Source organism: Panthera leo, chromosome B4 (assembly GCF_018350215.1).
Source record: "Panthera leo isolate Ple1 chromosome B4, P.leo_Ple1_pat1.1, whole genome shotgun sequence".
Lineage (NCBI taxonomy): Eukaryota > Metazoa > Chordata > Mammalia > Carnivora > Felidae > Panthera > Panthera leo.
The window spans coordinates 686,738-699,900 of NC_056685.1; the positions used below are offsets into that span (position 1 = coordinate 686,738).

The 13,163-nt window shown below is 58.4% G+C and overlaps 1 long non-coding RNA gene across 3 annotated transcripts; it reads left to right on the plus strand.

Moving 5' to 3' along the window:
• The first annotated feature begins 394 nt into the window (after positions 1-394).
• LOC122223793 lies at positions 395-10,606 on the plus strand. Of its 3 annotated transcripts, XR_006204479.1 has the most exons (4): positions 395-721; positions 1,878-2,202; positions 2,693-2,992; positions 10,033-10,605. It is a non-coding gene; the product is annotated as an uncharacterized LOC122223793 (long non-coding RNA). The 3 variants fall into 3 exon arrangements; XR_006204478.1 differs by lacking the exon at positions 395-721 and having other exon boundaries at positions 1,717-2,202; positions 10,033-10,606; XR_006204480.1 differs by lacking the exons at positions 395-721; positions 10,033-10,605 and adding an exon at positions 3,159-3,226 and having other exon boundaries at positions 1,717-2,202.
• The last annotated feature ends 2,557 nt before the right edge of the window (positions 10,607-13,163 follow it).

Genomic DNA, 13,163 nt, shown 5'->3' on the forward strand with positions numbered 1-13,163 from the left:
CAGGGGGCAGCAGCCACGCCCACCCCCCCACCCCGGGGCAGATCCAGGGCCCCGGAATCACGGAGTGTGTCCTCGACGCCGAGAGGCGCTTAGAGATGCGGGAGCCACGCGCGTCTGTGCAGGAACGCTGGCGGGCGAGGAGCACCTGCCGCCGCACCTCTGACCCCGGCCGGGCCCCGCCTGCAGGGGTGCGCGTCACCGGGACACGGCGCCTCCCAAGCCAGGGGCGGAGCGGAGCGGGGCGAAGGGGCCGAATCACCAGCGGCCCGCGTTGCCGGGCCGGGGCTCTCGGGCCGCGGTGGACGCCGCGCCGCCTGCACGCGGCGCATGCGCCGCTGCCTCGGGCCGCGCGTGGGCTCGCTCGCGCGTGCGCCGCTCCCTCCGGCCGCGCGTGGGCTCGCTCGCGCGCCTTCCTCCCGGCGCAGAGTTTCCGGCAGGACCGCAGGAAGCGCGCATGTGCGGCCTCGCTCTGCCCGCAAGCTCTGCACGGGGCAAACTGTGTTCCTTTCCACTTCGGGACTGCAGGGGCTGGTTCGGTTCACGGAACTCGGAGGTTTTCCCCGCCCAGAGCTGATGCGCACAGTTGAACAAGAGCAACTCACGGAAGAGGTTGTTTTTATAATTCGTTGCTGATCCCTTTTCTCCTCATTCTGTGGGATTTACCCAGCTGCTAGCCCCACTGAGCACCCGGCGATAGCTGCCAAACGTCATCTACAGCCGGGTAAGTGGGGACGAGGCGCTGTGGGCGCGGGAAAGCCGGTGGCTGGGGGGGCGTGGCCTCCAGAACCGCACCTGACGGCAGGAGCGCACGGAGCCGAGGGGCAGCTGCAGGGGGCCGCGCACACTCCCGGGGCAGCCTGCTTCCCGCCGGCTTCTGCGGTCTTGCGGGGCCACAAACCCGGAGCTACAAACGCACTGGCCGCATTCCTGCGCGGTCAGACCTGGCCAGTCTGGACACCGGGAGCCCGGTGTCCGGAAGGCTCCCAGGAGCCAAGCCGTCACCAGCCTTGCAGTCCTGCCCCCGCCCCCACCCCACAACAATGGACGTCTGTGCTGTCCTTCCCGGCCCTCCCCTCCCTCCTTCCTGCCAGGAGCATCACCTCGAAGGGGGCAGGAGGGCTCCAGTTCAGAGACACCTCGGGGAGACCGCCTCTGTGTGCTGTCAGGACGGACTGGCTGTGCTGTGTAACACACACGCCCAAACCCGGAGGCTCACACAAGTCGCCTGCGGTGGCCTCCGACCCCCACGGGCCTCATACCTGGCGCCTGGTCTCAGGCAGGCCGCGGGTCCAGTCGGGAAGAAAGAACGCGGAGGATCAGGAACCGGCTTTTCAGTGTTCGCCCTTGGGTGACACATGGCCCTTCAGATGAAGGTCGCGGTGAGGCGCGTGCCTGCTTCCTTTCAAGGGGGCGGGGGAGCAGACGCTGTGTCACAACTGAAGCAGAAAGGTGCGGGGCCCGGGCTGGGGGCTTCGGCCACGGAGGAGCACGCTCTGACCCTAGAAGGCACGGCGCGGGCGGCAGCTTGCAGTGGTTAAGGAGCCGCGGCGGTATTTGGGGCGGACGCTCATACTGCCCCACAGACGAGGACCCTGAAGCAGGGCGAGACCCCTCGGCCTCGACCAGATTCGATGCCTGGGCTTCCTTTGTGATGGAGACGGTGGAGGAGCTGGGGATGTGGGCGGGTGGGGAGAGCTGGGCTCTGGGCCTGGTGACATCTGGTCAGTGAGGTTGGCTGGAGGCAGCAAGGACACACAAAGGAGGGCAGGAGGGTGAGAGCCAGCAGAGGAGTAACTCCGTTCGTGCGACTGGATAACATTTCTCAGATCCTTCCTTTTTAAAAGTGAAGCGGAATGCAATTGATTTTATTTTTATAGGCAAGAAATGTGCACGGCTCCGAGGACCCCAGAGTACCACCTGGTGCTCAGCGAGACGCACAGGTCAGGGTCCATCCCTGATCCTAACCACAGACTCAGCTTTTGCCAAGTCCTCCTGGTCCTGCGGGTGTTGGTCCCATCAGGAATGAGTTTGGACAGCAAGAAAGAGGCCGGCCTTTTTTTCCGTGAGCTCGGTGACTCTTGTCCCGTGCAGGATCTGTTCACACCACACTCGTCCCTCTGGCCCATCACCTGCACCCAGCCTGGGCTGGTCCAGGCTCAGCTTCCGTGTCTCTGGAGCCTGGCCCAGGATGAGGGAGCCAAGGTGTGGTTCCCCAGGTCCCCCGTGCCAGGGACACAGGGCTACGCTCCCCTGGGGGGTCTGGCCCCAGATCAGGAGGACGGGGGGGTGGTTCCCCATGCCCCCCACACCCCAAGAAAGGACACAGGGCTCCACTTCCTGGAGACTGGCCCAGGACCTGGAGGAGGGGGGTGTTCCCCATGCTGACCCACTGGAAGGTGACCCCGCGTGTGTGCTCCGAAGGGCCCTGCCATCTGCAGTGGAGATGGGTGTGCACAGACCCGTACCGACACTTCCCGTTGGCCCTGCTCTGTCATGCTCTGTTGGGACCTCGTGTCCTCCTGCGGACCCAGCGGACCTGTCCCGAGCGCGGGTGTGCTCCCGCCCTTCCCCATGCTTCGCAGACCCGCACTCTCCACCCGCGGCTCACAGCTCCCCTGGTGGCCCCCATGCCCTCTCTGCACCAAATCCAGCCCCCCACACACTGCCTTCCTGACTTCCTCCCTTTTCCCAGCCTCTTTCACCATCCGTCCATCCAAGTGGCAGTGGCCTCCTAAGTGTAAGCCAGTGACATCCAGCTGCATCTGGAAACTCAGCCCCGGGACAAAGTCCAGATCCCCGCAGAGGACCCAGCAGAGGACCCGCCAGCCGGCAGGGCTCCCCGTTTCTCCTGGACACTCTTCCCTCCGCCGCCGACCCTGCCTCCCTACGTCTCCCTCCACCCAGTCAGCGCCTTCCTATTTCCACCGCGGTTGAGTGAATACGGTCCCCACAGCCACATCTAGAGATGATGCAGCAGGGAGCGTCTGTGGAGGTAACCGGGGCTAAGGGAGCCAATGGGGGGACCCGCGTCCTCGTGAGAAGACACACACACAGAGCTCCCCCCCACCCCCACCCCCGGGCACAGGGGAGGCGGGGAGAAGTCACTGTCCCAAGTGACAGCACTCACTTCCGGGACCTGGCCCTGCCCCTCGCCTCAGGTCCCACCTCTGGTCCTGAGAAGTGTGTGGGCTCTGCTGGCTGCACTCCCGAGCACCGAGCACCGAGCACTGTGCAGGTACCTGTGGGGCTGGGAGCTTCAGGGAAACCACACCTCTGCGTGTGTTCTAGGGGGGCCGGGGAAGTGACAGCTGGAGAGAAGCCCCCCACCCAGGGTGTGGCCTGGGTGGGGCGGGGGGGGGGATCGAGGAGGGAAGCCAGAGATGAAGCTGGATGTTGTGTAGAACGAGAGAGGGGAGACACAAAGTGGAGGAATTGTTGAGGGAGAAGGACTTGGAGATTTGGAACGTTTGAGAAACTGTGTCCCGGAGGGAACACTGAGCAGGTGGCTGGGCGTCCACGGAGCCAGGGGCAGGCAGGGCTGTGCTGGCAGCCGCGGGTTCACTAAAGGGACACGCAGGTGACACAAAGGGAGGCTACCAGGTCCCCAGACTCTCCGGGTCGGTCGATGGGTACCCTGCTGCCACCATGCCTCACCCTTCACGCAGAGACTGACCCTGATCTGTGGGTCCTCTGGCGTGGCCACCCCCACTCTTCCTGGACCACGGACACTCCCACATGTGGCTCCATCTACCTCCTCGAGCTGCAGGCCCAGAACAGCACCCACGGCCTCTGGGGGCCCACTGGGCCGAGGGTCGGGGACCCCAGAGACCGAGCCCCGGGGCCTGCGCAGGAAGACACCAAGGAGGCCCTGTGGGGGCAGGGGCCATCTGTGGCTGAGCCCGCCCTCACCGGTTACAGGGAAAGAGGACCGGAGAAATTGAAACGAAAACGTGCCACCAACCCATGGGAGAGGGGAAGGAAAATAAAAAAAAAAGAGGTTAGAGTGGAAGAGAGCCAAAGCATAAGAGACTCTTAAAAACTGAGAACAAACTGAGGGTTGATGGGGGGTGGGAGGGAGGGGAGGGTGGCTGATGGGTATTGAGGAGGGCACCTTTTGGGATGAGCACTGGGTGTTGTATGGAAACCAATTTGACAATAAACTTCATATATTGAAAAAAACAAAAAACAAAACGTGCCACCAGCATTTCGGGCAGGCTGTGTTTGGTGAGCACAGGCTGGCCAGCCCTCCTCGGTGTCCAGGCCACTGCTGCCCATAGCTGCCCGGCCAGGATCCACATTACCCGGAAGCTGATTTCCAAACTAGCAGAGCGGCCTGAGCAGGCCATGGCCCCGGGCACGAAGGCCCTGAGGGACTGATGGGGCCCAGGGGCCCACAAGGATAAAGCTGAGACATGATTCTGTTCCCAGGACGTTGGAGGCCGTGCTACAAAACCTGCAGCCTTCAAGTCTTTCCACCGCCCTCTGGCGCCCTCTGGTGACAGAGTGCAGACGCCCACTTGAGGCCAAACCCCTTTCCTGTTTTGGAGTGAAGACTGACCTGGCCCAGCAGGAGCTGACGTCCTGAGAGGAGGGGCGGGGAGGGGGCACTGTCACTCAGGCCGGGACCGGACCAGGGCAATCGCTGAGTACATGTGCTGGGGGCCAAGTGGAGCTGAGCCCCTGTGGGGGAAGCGACCCTGGCTGGCCCTATTGGGTGGAGCTTCCCCTCCATTGGATGCTCCCCTTTCCTTTGCTGACGCTCAAACATGGCTGCCTGCCCCCCACCCCTCAGCAGCCCGCTCAGTCCCCCAGAAGAGACTGCGTCCATCTCTGCACCTCCTTCCAGCCTCAGCGATATAACAGCCAGAGGGACTGACTCAGAAGTCCATGGAGCAGTCCAGGCCACTGGCTTCAGAGAATCCAGATAAGCTTAGAACCTGTCAGCACACTTGAAAATCACTTAGAAGACTGACGCATGAGGAAATAGACGCTCTGAATACCAGTTACTAGTAAGGAGATTGGCTCAGGGATCAAAAACCTCCAGCAGACAAAAGTCCAGAACCAGATGGCCTCACCGGGGAATTCCACCGAACATCAAAGGAGGGATTAACACCAATCTTTCTCAAAATCTTCCAAAAAATAGAAGAAGGGGTGGGGGGAACACTTAAAAATCCATTCTGAGTCCAGCATTACCCTCGTACCAAAGCCAGACAAGGACGCGAGAAGAAAAGAATCCCACAGGCCAGGGTTTCTGAACATAGATTTTAAAAAATCCTCAAATGGTCAGCAAACAAAGTTGAGCAACACTTTCAAAGGATCACACACCATGATCAAGTGGGATTATCCCTGGAATGCACGGATAGTTCAACATCTGCAAATCAACATGATACATTAACTAAATGAAGGTTAAAAATCACATCATCATCTCAATACATGTTGCAGAAAAAGCATTTGATGAAACTCAACATCCGTGCATGATAAAAATTTTCAACAAAGTGAGAATAGAGGGGACACACAGCATAATAAAGGCCATGTATGAGAAAGCCACAGCTAATGTCACACTCAGCTGTGAAAAGCTGAGAGCTCTTCCTCGAAGATCAGGAATAAGACCGGGATATCTGGTCTCAACACTCCTGTTCAATGCACTACTGGAAGTCCTAGCCACAGTAATCAGGCCATATGAAACACACAAGGCATCAAAATTGGAAAGGAAGAAGTAAAACTGTCACTGTTTGCAAATGACATGGTACTTATATAGGATACCCTGAAGACGCCCACCCCAAAACCGTTAGACCTAATCAACAAATTCAGTGGTGTTGCAGGTTACAAAATCAATACACACAAATCTGTTGTTTCCATATACTGATATGATAAACAATCGGAAGAAAAATTAACTGTCATTTACAATTGCATGAAAAACAATAAGATACTCAGGAATAAATTTAACCAAGGAGGTGAGATATCTGTACGTGAAAAGCGATAAGACATTGATAAAAAAAAATTGAAGACACAAATGAAAAGCTATATCACATTTATGCATTGAAAGAATTAATATTGTTAAAATGTCCATATTATCTAAAGCAGTCTACAGATTTGATGCAATCCCTATCAAAATTCAAAGGGCGTTCTTCACAGAAATAAAACAGACCGTCCTAAAATTTGTATGGAACCACTTAAGGCCCTAAATAGCCAAAGTAATCTTGAGGAAGAAGAAGCAAGCTGGAGGCATCACATTCCCCAATTTCAATCTGTATTACAAAGCTACAGTAATGAAAATAGTATGGTACTGGCATAAAAGTAGACACATAGATCAATGGAATAGAATAGAGACCCCAGAAATAAACTCACACATATACAGTGAATTCACGACAAAGGAGGCAAGAACACATGATGGGGGAAAGGTCAGTCTCTTCAGTAAATGGTGCTGGGAAATTGGACAACTGCATGGAAAAGAATGAACCTAAGACCCCTATCTTCCCCCATACACAAAAATTCACTTGAAATCGATCAAAGACTTGAAAGTAATACCTGAAACCATAAAACTCCTAAAAGAAAACATAGGCGGTAAGCTCCTTGACATTGTTATCTTGGATTTTCTGGATTTGACACTAACAGCAAAAACGACAACAAAATAAACAAGGGGACCACGTCAAACTAAAAAGCTTCCGCCGAGCAGAGGAAACCATCAACCATCAACCTACAAAATGGGGGGAAAAAATACTTGTAAATCATGTGTCCAATAAGGGGCTGACATCCAAAATGTGTAAAGAACTTATAAAACCTAATAGCGAGGAAACAAAAATTCGATTAAAACATGGACAGAGGAACTAAACACATTTTCTAAAGAAGACATCCAGATGCCAACAAGCACATGAAAAGATGCTCAACATCACTGATCATGAGGGACATATACATCAAAACCACAAGGAGGTACCACTTCACACCTGTCAGAATGGCTAAACTCAACAGCACAAGAAACAACAGGTGTTGGTGAGGATGTGGAGAAAGGAGAACCCTCTTGCCCTGCTGGTGGGAATGCAAACTGGTGCAGCCACTCTGGGAAACAGTGTGGAGGTTCCTCAGAATATTAAAAATAGAACTACCCTACAACCCAGCAATTGCACTACGGGGTATTTATTTGAAGAAAACAGTAACAGTAACTCAAAAAGATGCCTGACTCCTCTGTTCACTGCACTATTATTTACAGTAGCCAAGATATGGAAGCAGCCCACGTGCCCGCTGACAGAAGAATGGATAAAGAAGATGCAGTGTGTATATACATATACAAACCTAAAAAGAATGACATCTTGCCATTTGCAACGACATGGAGGGGACCTTGAAGGTATTACGCTAAGCAAAATAAGTCAGACAAAGACAAATACTGCATGATCTCACTTCTCTGTGGAATCTAAAAAAATAAAGTAAAATAAACTCATAGATACTGAGAACAGATTGGTGGTTACAGGAGACGGGGGCGGGGAGTAGGCAAAATGGGTGAAGACCATCAGATGGTACAAAACTTCCAGTTATGAGAGAAATAAGTCCTAGGGACGCCATGGTGACTGCAGGTGATAACACCGTATTGTATATTTGAAAGCTGCTAAGAGAATAGACCTTAAATGTTGTCATCACAAAAACAAATGGTCACCGTGTGCCCAGTGAGGGATGGTAAATAAACTTAGCGGTGGTTTTTTCACATATTTCAAATCATTATGTTGTACACTAACTGATACAACGTTTTAGGTCAGTTACTTCGCAGAATGATTTAGCTCCACCTTAAGAAATGTTAGGGCGGGGCGCCTGGGGGGCTCAGTTGTTTAAGCTACCGACTTCAGCTCAGGTCATGATCTCACAGTTCTTGAGTTCGAGCCGCCCCGCGTCAGGCTCCGTGCTGACAGCTCAGATTCTGGAGCCGGCTTCAGATTCTGTGTCTCCCTCTCTGTCTGCCTCTCCCCCACTTGCACTCTGTCTCTCTCTCAAAAGTAAATAAACATTAAAAAAATTTTTTTTAAGAAATATAAGGGCTCCAGGAAACTAACGGCATCGCAGACGTGAGTTAGTAGGGGGCGGCTGCAGCCAGGGTGCAGGCTCCTTCTTACCGTGAGCACCACCGGCTCTCGCTGCAACACAGAGCTCGCCCCCGTGCCTCACACGGCAATCTCAAATATGATGCCAGCTCCCCTCACTTTCCTCAACTTTCTCTTCTCCAGGCTGACTCACTGGGCCCCTCCCTTCTGGGGAGACCAGGATTTGGGGGCCTGGGCTGCCCTGAGGCCAGCCCACCGTGGAGAGTGCTCCACGGCCATCCTGTGCCCATTCGGGGTGCATTGTCAGAAGCCCTCGAAAGTAACATTTGCCCCAAGATGGCTCCTTCCTCACCGGCAACGGCGTCTGCATCATCTGGCACCAGACACGGCTCTCGTGGGCCCTGGGAGCCAGGATCCCTGGGGGTCTCAGAAGATGTGCACTTCTCAGCGAGGCTCGGAATCGCTGCCAAGAGGGACTAGCCCTTGGATCCATCGGCGAAGAGCGTTTGTCCTGTTGACCTTCAGTGGGATTGCTGCAGGCACAGGTCACTGGGCCCACCCCCAGGCCCTACCCAGCTGGCCTTGGAAAGCCTGAGAACCTGCATTTTGACAAGTTCCTGGGGACCCTGCTCTGAGAAGGACTGGACGCGGACTCGTGAGGGTCTCACGGCGGGATAAGGGTGTGGCCAGGACTGAGCTCAGCAGGTCAGGAGAGCAGCCAGAGAGGAGGTCCCGGAGGCCCCACCTGGACGGATTCAGGAGGCTCCCTCGTGCAGCCCGGCTCCAAAGTAACCCCAGCTGATTCCTGTCAACCTTGCTGCGCTCAGACTCAGAATTAGATGATCGTGTGTATCGCTGTGTACGTGCACGTGTGCGCAGGCAGGTTTGCTGGGTCACACCTCCTGTGGACGATACCGTGCTGAACAACGTGCCTAAACCTCCACGTTTCCTGCAGCTGTGTTTCCCCGAGTTCCTGATTCCGCTGAGGCTGACATTGGACGGTCCCGGCCAGAACCCCAGGACGCCGCCCTCACTGCACGACCCTATTCAGAAAGCGGGAACACGTGTGGTCCTCGGGCAGGCGGGGCCCCAGACTGGCAGGTTGGGGCATGCCCACCCACTGCCTGACGTGTAGAAAAAAACAGAAATGTGTTCTACATACTTAACAATTAATTTAAAAGTTTAAACTTTCGGGGAGCCTGGGTGGCTCAGTCGGTTGGGCGACCGACTTCAGCTCAGGTCACGATCTCATGGTCTGTGGGTTCGAGCCCCACATTGGGCTCTGTGCTGACAGCTGGAACCCAGGAGCCTGCTTCAGATTCTGTGTCTCCCTTTCCCTCTTCTTCTCCCCACTGTGTTCTATCAAAAATAAACATTAAAAAAAAACCCAAAAGTTTAAACTTCCGTGTTTATAGCTGCAGAGAGCTGCCCAGGGCCCAGGCTCCAGGTTGCTCTGGCGGGCGAATGGGGGCCGCTGTATGATGACAGCCCATGCCACGTCTCAGGACTCACGGGGTGGACATGATACGTGTATTTCCCTCCAGTGCTCCCACGTGGCCCCACTGTCTGTGGTTCTCCCTGAAAGTGAATGAGCCTGAGGCGGGGGGAGCCGTGCAACCCAGGGTTTCTGGGCTTTAAACTGTGTGTTTGAATATTTTTAATCTTTTGTTTTTGTTTTTGTTTTAGAGAGAGAGTTGGGGGGGGAGGGGCAGAGGGAGAGAGAATCAAAAACAGTCAGTAGGTAGGCACTGGGAGGGGTGGGGCAGCGGGGGAGGGGGAGGACCCTCGAGGCCCTGAGGATGCAGGTCTGCACTGATCGCCGTGCTGCCGTCCTGGAGGCTGGCTGGCCTCCATCTGCCTGTGAACAAGCCAAGTCTACACGGGGACAAGGACAGGCAGGAGTGTGGACCCTTGGAAATGAAGGCCACAGGGAGCCCAGGGGTCCAGCCAGTAGGGGCGTCAAAGCAAACCCTCCTGCTGGCATAACGGGCTCTCTCTGGTTCAGTTCCACAGAGTGAGCGAGTCAGCTTAGACGTCTCCAAATACAGAGGTGGGGACAGCGATGCCAGGACCCCTACCTCGGTGTGCCCGCAAGCTGTGGGCCTGGAGCTCTGAGAAGAAGCCCTGGCACCTCGCAGGGAAGAAGGCGGACCTGAGCGGGCGGCCTGAACTAAAATGCATCCAAGTTAGTTGCACCTGTTTCCTTTCATGCTTTTACCTGGCTACCAGGACGCTCACAATGGCACGCGGGCTCACGCTGCATTTCCGCTGGACAGCACCCAGCTGGGCCCACAGGGGCGTTGGTGGGCTTGCTGAAAAAGGGCCAAGGATGAGGAGAGAAGCCCCGGACCCCCTCGGTCCCCGCCGCACACAGGCCGGCACTGAGGCGGAGGACAGGCCTCCCCTGTGACGCCGCTGCAGCCCCGGCTCGTGTGTCCCATCGGGAGAATCAGGATGGACAGCCCTGTGGCCGCGGGCCTCCAGCCCAGCCTGTCGGGGCTCGTGGTCGGGTGTGTGTCCCCCCTGCCAGACCGCAGGACGGACAGCCAGGGAACCCAAGACCGCCGCCCACAGACAGTGGAGAAGGGATCCAAGAGGGAGGGGGCAGGGGAAGGGCCGGCCCACCACAGCCCACCAACCCCTTCGCCCTCGCGATGCTTCTCACGCTGTCAGCCTGGCGGCCTCCTGGAGGAAGCGGGGCCACCCTGTACCCTGAGACCCCACCAGCGCTGCGGCCTGGACCCTCCTAGACCGGCTGTCGCCACACAGGGGCTCCAGGACGGCTCGCTCACCTCCCGCAGGCCTGTGGCGCCCCCCCCCCCCCGTCCGCACCCTGTGAGCTGGGCTCCCCCACCCCCCGCAGCCCCGGCGCTCAAGCCGCGGTTCTCCCAGCCTCTGCCCCGCCAGCCCCGCTCCACTTCTCGCGAGGCGGCAAAGCGCGGCTCCTGAAAACGTGAACTGCCTCGCTCAGCGTGTTTGCGGGACGTACCGCCCAGCACGCTCTGCACAGTCCCGGCGCCGGGCAGACAGCGTTAGGCAAGGGGGAACCCCGAGCCGCCCCAGCGCCGCGCCCTCGAGGCCAGGCCATCGACGGCGGGCCTCTCGGGCGGCGACCGGGGCCTCAAGGGCAGCAACGCCGCCCGGGGCTGGAGCCACACGCGACTCCCAGCGACGCGGAGCAGAAGCCGGCAGGTAGGCCTCGCGCGTGAATCCGGGGGAGGTGGGCCCCGGGGCCGGAGAGGGGGCCCTGGTGACGCCTGGGGGCGATGAGCCTCCCCGACGTGGGCCGGCCGCGGGCCGAGGAGTGGCCCGAGGGCCAGGGCAGCCGCGGAAGCACCTCGAGGGCGTGAGCCGGCCGGTGGCGCCGCGTGGGGTTCACAGCCACGGCGGTGGCCGGCCGGGGCTTCGGGGACAGGGGTGGGGCGTGTGGAACGTGAGGTGTGAGGGGTCCGGACACGTGTCCCCAGGGTCCCAGCGGCCGTCTCCCTAGGAGCGTCCCCGTGCGTCCAGGGCCACCCCGCAGGCCCTCTCCAGAGCCTGGGGGGAGGCCCGCTGGTGTGACAGTCGCTGCTCCAGAACGGAGGCGGCCGCCAACTCTGGCCGGCGAGGTGAGAACTACCCAGGCGGCTCTGACATTGTGCTAGCACCCGGCCGTAACGTGGGTGCCCACGGGGCTCTGCCCCGCATGAGGAGGTGGGCCCTGATGGGGGGCGTGGACCCCTCGGGGGCACCCTGGAGACACCTTGAGCTCGGCACCGCCCGCTCAGCCCCAGGGACTATGTGTGTCTCCAGCACGTGGAGCCCCGACAGTGACAGTGCGGTCCGGCGGGCCTGCCGGGGCGGGGGGGCGGGTGGGAAGCCTCGGAAGGGACGGTGGAGGCTCCCACCCGGAGCGCAGAGGTCACCGTGACCTGCCAACACTGAGACCCGATCTGCCCAGCGGCCCCTCCACCCGCACTCATGACCCCTGCGCTCTGTAAAAGCCACCAAACGCCCCCCCCCCCCCGCCCCCCGCTTTGGTCTGGGCAGCTTTGGGTGGAACCCGTACACGCTGCCCACAGAGGCTGCCGGGACGGCACACGGAACAGCCAGACCCTGCTCCCGGGACAGGTGGGGACACCGGGATGCGGTTCTCCAGGTACAGGATCATGGCGGCCAGGACCCTGTGGACAGACCGGCCGCCTCACATCTGGGTGGTTTCAGGTCACCCACAAGTCTCTCTTAAGACACCTGGGTAGTCACACGTCTACACTGCCCCCCCTGTACACACCGTCCACCCTCAGACACCCAGCTGGTCACTCGTCTACACCATCCATCCTCAGACACCCGACTGGCCACTCGTCTACACCGTCCACCCTCAGACACCCAGCTGGTCACTCGTCTACACCGTCCACCCTCAGACACCCAGCTGGTCACTCGTCTACACCGTCCACCCTCAGACACCCAGCTGGTCACTCGTCTACACCGTCCACCCTCAGACACCCAGCTGGTCACTCGTCTACACCGTCCACCCTCAGACACTTGGATGGTTACTCGTCCACACCATCCACTCCCTCAGACGCCTGGACAGTCACTCGTCTACACAGTCCACCCTCAGGCACCCTTGTGGTCACTCATCCACACTGTCCTCCCTCTGTCAGCTGATGGTCATCGTCCACACTGTCCACCCTCCATCAGCTGGATGGTCACTCGTTGACGGTCCACGAAACCAGGTCCATGCAATCTCTGGGCTGTCTTGTGTTCTCCCGACCCTGCCCCTGTCTCGGACCCGTCCCCCCGACAGTTCCCAAGGGCAGCTGGCTCCGCCTCACGTCTTCTCCCAAAACCATCCACCGGGCCGTGGCTCCTCACTCACCTGCACCCAGCACACGGGCCCCCTGAACTGAACACGGTGGCCGCGGCTCCACGCGCCATGCTTGGTTCCGGCCAACAGGGACATCCCGGGACCCGGAACGTGGGATCAGGCCGCCCGCACCTGCTGGTAGCAGAGGGACGACGTGCCAGGGAACCCGGCCGCCGCTGGCTGGGTCCGGGGCTCAGGCGCTGGCGGTACCACTTCAAGTGCTCGCCGCGTCTTCGTCGTCACGGTATGAGGCGGGCACCATGAAAATCCACTAAGCCGAACGGACCAGGGGC